We start from the raw sequence: 6,819 nt of genomic DNA on the forward strand, positions 1-6,819 counted from the left end.
GAAGGAGGGGTAGTGATGTGAACTTGATGCCCTGCTGGGAAATGGGGCCAGTAGGGGTCCAGGGCCCATGGCAGCCAGGGAGTCCAAGAGAGCAGCTACTTGGGCCTGGGGTGGGTGTGAGGGCATGCTACAGGGAGAGAAGACGGATCAGGGTGGGATACTAAGCACGGGCTGCTCAGCACAGGAGGGCCCGGGGACTGAACACAAAAATCAGCAGATGGGATGCAATTTGGGGCGTAAGAACCAAACTACCCACTACATGGGGAGACTCACAAAGACGGATGGAGTGACCGAGGGCCCATGCGGTCATCCCATCCATGGGTGGGTGGGTGGGGGTATCCAGAAAGGCACAACAAGGCCATCCTCTTTTTTTAAAAGATTGTATTTGTTTATTTGGAAAGCAGAGTGACAGAGAGAGGGAGAGGCAGAGAGAGAGAGAGAGAGAGAGTTTTCCATTCACTGGTTTCTACCCAGATGAAGTCAACAAGCCAAGGGCTGGGCCAAGCGGAAGCCAGGAGCCAGGAACCCCATCCGGTCTACCACATGGGTGCAGAAGCTCAAGGACCTGGGCCATTCCCCGCTGCTTTCCCAGGCGATTAGGAGGGAGCTGGATCGGAAGTGGAGCAGCCAAGACTCGAACCGGCGCCCATATGGGATGCTGGCATGGCAGGCGGTGGTTTAAGCTGCTACGCCACAGCACCGGCCCCCCCCCCATCCATTTGATAAAGCACACACACTCCACCACCACAAAAAAACAACGAGGCCAGGAAGGGGGCTGGGACGCGGGCTGAGTGCCATCAGGATCAGGTTTGCAGGGAGTCAGCTCTGTCCTCCCTCCTGCCCGCCCCAAGTGTGCGTGCAACATGATGCCTGGTGCTCTCTGGGCACCGCCAACACGAGGAAGAGCACGGGGAGGAAGGGCGAGGAGCCATACTTGACCTGCTCACTGTAGTTTTGTCACGTAAGTCCTCTGAAGAAAATAAATGAGGGGTTGGAGGGGCGTGGGGGTTGGCACTACTGCGCCAGGGTGGGCCTTATACCCCCGCAGCAGCACTTGGGGGACAGGGAGAGTGAGGAGAGAGTCAGGTTCCTCTCCCCTTTTTCTGGACCTGCCCTCTTTCCTTCCACCTCCCAGGGACAGCTCCTGCCCGACCAGGAAGTGCCAGCCCTGGTTTCCTCCCTGACAGCACCCAGTGCCCAGAGTGAGTGAGGCACGTAGCGGGGCGGGGTGGGGGGGCTGGCTTCTGGGACAGGGAGAAGGTTCCAGTAGGTTTGGGATTGCATGAGGAGTGGGATGGGGCTGCAATTATTTTAGCGGCAGCACTGTGGTCAGAGTTAGGGATGGGGACAATCTTTCTAAGACCCTGACCTGCTGGCGTCACTGCCTACCCAGGTGTCGCCAACCCCAGGGCAGCCCCTCTTTGCCTTTGGAGCACCGTCAGTGTCCCTTCCCCCAGCCCTCGCTGTCCTCACTCCCCCCACCCCAACTGCCCCTTTGCTCCCTGTGTCTGGGGCTGTGTGATCGTCATTCACTGTCAGGAGACAGTAACCCAGCCGCTGCTGCCTGCTGCTACCTGCCCAGAGCTGTGGCAGCCCCAGGAATACAATGTAACCAAAGCCAATCCCAGTACTGCTGCAGCTGGTGTTCTAGTGGGAGACACAGACACTGCTACCCAATAACCAAATAGATGAGATTGTGTGTCAAGCTGTGATAAGTGCTGAAGAGAAAAACCAAAGCAGGAAACGATATATAAAGCACATGAGAAGAAATGCTGGTTCTAGAGTGGCCGAGGAGGTGCTCCTGGGGAAGGAGGCTTTTGAGTAACGAGCTAAAGGATGTGATGCCAGCTCCTTCCCACCCCAGGGCCTTTGCACACGCTAGTCCCATTCTACCTCTTAAATCTGACTGCTTCCTCCTCTTCCTTCTAATCTTAACTCACTAAGTGCTTTTTGAAAGAAAGCCAAATGTAGCTATTAATGTCTCTCACAGCAGCAGAGCCAGCATCTTTGATGTCCTTTTCTCCTGCTAGCTTAGACTGTCCAGAATTCGATTTGGTTCTGTTTTCTCCCCATCTCCTTGCATGGTTCATGGGGAAACTCTTGAAACATGGTTCTCGACAGCAGGACAGGATCGTGGCTGGGGGCCGAGTCATCAGTGGCTTTGGAATGAGAGTGAAGTTGCAGCGAGGGGAGCTGGCCGGGGCTAAGAGTGGAGGGGGACAGGGAGTGATGGGGGAGAGTGGAGAACGCTGAGGATGTGGGTCCTGCCTGGCTCTGGGTGATGGGCAGGCTCACTCATCCCCCAGGGACCATGCTATCCCAGGATGAGAGCAGGAGTGGCCAGGCAGGTCAGCCCACCCTCCTGGGCCCTGCTCTGCCACCATGATGCCTCTCCTGGGATGCTGGGAACCTGGAGATGCAAATTTGACCCCAACATGCAAATATTCCCAGGCTGCTGCTTTCCAGCCCCTACCTTCAGTGTCTATGCCCCCAGGGGGCTGCCTGTGACCTGGTGAGGAGCAGGGCAGTGGAACAGACAAGTGGAGGCTCAGGGGTGAAGGAAATGACCCCCCCTCCCCGGGCTCCTTGGGGACGCAGGGTCCTGAGGCATTTGGGGTGAGAGATCCAGCCCAACAGTGGTTCAGATCACTCTGCCCGGGGGGTGGGGAGGTGGCAGCGACGCACAGGCAGCTCTGAGGACACCGAGGAGGGGACCAGGGTGTAGAACAGGATGGGCGCGACCTCCTCCATCCCCCGGAAGCTGCCTCCCCGGGTCAGAGCCTGGTCTCTCCTCCAGCCAATCCCTCTCCCCCAAAAGGCTGGTGTGACAGTTCTGGGTCTGATCAGGTCTCAGATCAGGGATGGGAATGAGGTTTCGGGGTGGGGGGTGGGGGCTGGAGGAGAGAGGGAGGTGGGGCTGGTGGGGGCTGTGGATGGGAGCAGGCATGAGGATGCAACACTCCCTGCCGATGACCAAGACTGGACGCATGACTCTTGGCAAGTGCTCATTGGGCTGAAGAACTGGTTCTCCTGGGCCAGGGGTGGGACCAGGGAGCAGGAGAGGCCCATGGGAGGATGCGAGCTCGTCAGGGCGGCCACCCACACAGGAAGCTGAGCCTCACTGCCGGGCATCCCCCTACCCTCCGCCTCAAGCCACCCCAGGGAGGCCCTACTCCCCCAGGACATAGAGACAACAAAATCCCCCAGAGTTCCAAACGGGGTTGTCCCAAAAATCAAATTCAAGGGCTTGGACTTGGCTCCACCCTTTCCTGTAGCCACCCTGCTAGAGCCGTCTCTGCTTTTGCATCTGCTGCCGGTGCACCTGCCCTGTCCCCGATGGGTAACACCTGCCTCGACAGACGTACTTGTCAGCTGGCCTGTCTGCCCCGCCAGCACTGCCCAGCTCTGCTTCCCTCCTGCACTCACCACCTTCTGGAAGGTTCCCCCATGGGCGCATTCATGGTCTGTGGGGTCCTCTCTGGGGAGCTCACAGCTGCTTCCCTGAAGGCAGTGTGGGGAGGCTGGAGCCGCGAGGCAAGCAGCCCCTGGAGTGTCGACACTGGAAGGGACTTTCCAGGTCTTCTTGTCCCACCTGTTTACTGGCAGATTTTGCTCAAGGCCAGCTTGGGAAAAGGGGCTGGCGTGCTTGCCACTGTGCCAGCCAGCCGGCCCCACTAACCGAAAGACATGGGGGGTTGGGGGGAGCAGCGTTGTGATGTAGCAGGTTAAGCTGCCGTTTACGGGAGCCAGGCTGCAAGCCCCGGCTGCTCTGCGTCTGATTCAGCTCCCTGCTAACACACCTGGAAAGGCAGCAGGTGGTGGTCCAACTACTTGGGTCCCTGCCACCCACGTGGGAGACTCAGATGGAGTTTCTGGCTTCTGGCTTCAGCCTGTCCCTATCCCGGCTGTTGTGGGTATTTGGGGAGTGAACCAGTACATGGAAAATCTTCATTTCTCTTTACCTTTCAGATAAATAAAAACCTCTCTCTCTTGCTCTGTGTTTTAAATAAATAAATCTCAAAGGAAAAAAAAAAAAAAGGGCAGGGGCAGCCCAGAGTTCTGAGCCCGGAGAAGTCCTCAGCGAGCCAGGTGTGGCTCCCTGTGAATCTTCTTCCAAGCTGGCTTTCTGGGAAACCAGATTCCAATGATCCGCCCTGGTCCCTCCCTCTCCGGCTTGGGAGCATTTTTTTTGGGATGGGCATGCCTTCTAATGGAGCCTTGGGCCTGTCCTCCTGGGGGACAGCAGACCTGAACCAGTCTTGGCCCTCCAGTCTGGGCGGAGTGGAAGGGACCCATGCCTCCAGCCTCGGAAGCAGCCTGGCTGGCCACAAGGTGGCGCCTCTGAGTCTGAATCTGTTCAGAAGAGATCAAAATCTGATGGTTTGGGCTACATCTGGAGGCTGGGATCTGCAAGGGAGATATCCCCCCAAATGCACTTCTTCATGCACCGTGGCACAGGAGTTCTCTTCTCCTAAGGTTGCGGGAATTGTCCCAGGCCCTGTCCCGCCACCATGCACGCGTCCTCTGGAGCAAGGAGAAGGGGCTTGGTTGAGCCGGGAGAAGATTCTGGGGCTGGGAGGGGGAAGCCATGGGCAGTGTGCTGCCCTGTCTGTGAGACAGGGGGCTCAGGGATGGCACTGAGTAGAGGGGGAGATGCTGTGAGATCTCAAGCTTTTTGGGAGCTGTGCCTGGCATCCGTTTCCTTCAATGCTAGCACCTGGGGGTCCCCACAGACGGTGGGAATAGACGTTGATGGGGCAGACATGGCTCTGGGAGTGGAGAGGTCAAGGGTTATTCTGACCCTAAAGCCATCTGACCCCCACCCCCACCCCGCCCCATCACCAGCATTGTAGGGATGCAGGGGCAGTCACCCTGCCCCAAAGACACTATGCCCAGGGTGTGGTCAGGCAGAGCGTGTGGCTCAGGTGGCGGAGGGGTCCCCGCAAACAGGTGTGAGCAGCAGAGGAGGGGGAAGACGTGTGTGAGCGACTCAGGGCTCCACGCGTCTCTAATACGGGCTGTGGAACCGGAAGGGAGGCACTCAGATGCCCCCGGTCACCAACCATATTAGCCAGGCTGGATCACAATGCAACAAGAGCCCCAAAGTTTCTTTCTTCCTTACATTTCTTTTTCAAGATTCACTTATTTAGGGGCCAGCACTGTGGCACAGCTGATAAGGCTGCACCTTGCAACACAGGCATCCCGTGTGGGCAGTGGTTTGATGCCCGACTGCTCCCTGGCCTGGGAAGGCAGCAGAGGGTGGCCCAAGTCCTTGGCCCTGCACCCATGTGGGAGACCCAGAAGAATCTCCTAGCTCTTGGCTTCAGCCTGGCCCAGCCCTGGCTGTTGCGATCATCTGGGGAGTGAACCAGAGGACGGAAGACTCTCTCTCTCTCTCTCTCTCTCTCGTGCTCTCTGTAACTCTTTCAAATAAATAAATTTTTAAAAATTTACCTATTTGAAGGCACAGTTAGAGAGATAGAGAGAAAGAGAGAGAGCCTCCATCCACAAATGGGAGTGACAGTCAGGGCTGGGCCAGGCCAAAGCTGGGAACCTAGAACTCCATCCAGGTCTCCCTTGTTGGTGGTAGGGACCCTAGCACTTGGGGCCACCTGCTGCTGCTTTCCCAGGTGTTGGATCAGAAGCAGAACAGCCGGGACTTGAACCTGTGCTCATTTGGGATGCCAGCATCACAGGCGATGGAGCAACCAGCTGTGCCACAATGCCACCCCATCCAGCCCAAAATTTGAGCAGCTGCACCCCACAGAAGTCCATGTCTCACTCAGTTACATCAGAGCCTTGCTCTAGTCCATCAGGTCCACATCTGGTGCTTCTAGAATGGAGATGCAGACAGGAGCGACCCTGGAGGGTCTGCACACCGCCAGGAGGCGACCGCCATCACTGGGGCCAGCCCCCCCCAACTGGGAGATGCCACCCACCCACAGAGGCCCGGAGGGCGAGTCTGCCCTGTGTCCGGGAGGAGAACCGGATTGCGATGGCAACACTAGCCCGCCACACCCAGAAGCTGGATTCCGGAGCTTCGCAGAGACTTCATTTTTTTTCCTGTCAGTTCGCTATGTCCGAGTTTCTCTTCACCTCCCAGTGACACACGCAGGGAGACAAGGGCAGGAATGTGGGGCTCAACGGGGCGGGAGGTTGAGACAGCAGACTTCCTGTCTCCCGAGCAAAGGACCCGTGGACCCACTGCCCTGCCCCTACCCCACCCCTGAAAACTGTGGGAAGGCAGGGCCAAGGAGGCGAGCACCGCGCGACCTCACTCACACGCAGAATCCGAGAGAGTCGGAGTCATAGACGATGACAGAGGTGGTGGCTGCCAGAGCCGGGGGTGGGGAAGGGCTGGTTAATGGGCACTCAGTATAGTTAGATGGGAGAAACGCGTTCTGATGCTCTAGTGTGCTCAGGTGACTACAGATAATGAGAATGGAATGCATACATATATTTACATTTTATTCATTGGTAATGCAGAGAGACAGAGACAAATGTCCTTCCAGATGCCTGTAACAGCTGGGACTGGGCCAGGCTGGGGCCAAGAACCTGGAACTCAGTCTGGGTCTTCCACATGGATAGCAGGACCCCAAGTACCGCAGCCATCAGCTGCTACCGCTCAGGGTGCCCATAAGCAGGCAGCGAAGTGGGGGCTCAGCCCCAGGGGCTCTGACGTGGGCTGTGGGCATGGCAAGCACACGCCCGCCCCTGTATGTATACTTTATCTCAAAAGCTGGAAGAAAAGATTTTGAATGTTTTCACCATAAAGAAAGGCTTGCAGAGGTAGATTTGCACACTACACAACACATACAA

The sequence above is a fragment of the Oryctolagus cuniculus genome, chromosome 17, assembly GCF_964237555.1.
Source record: "Oryctolagus cuniculus chromosome 17, mOryCun1.1, whole genome shotgun sequence".
Classification (NCBI taxonomy): Eukaryota; Metazoa; Chordata; class Mammalia; order Lagomorpha; family Leporidae; genus Oryctolagus; species Oryctolagus cuniculus.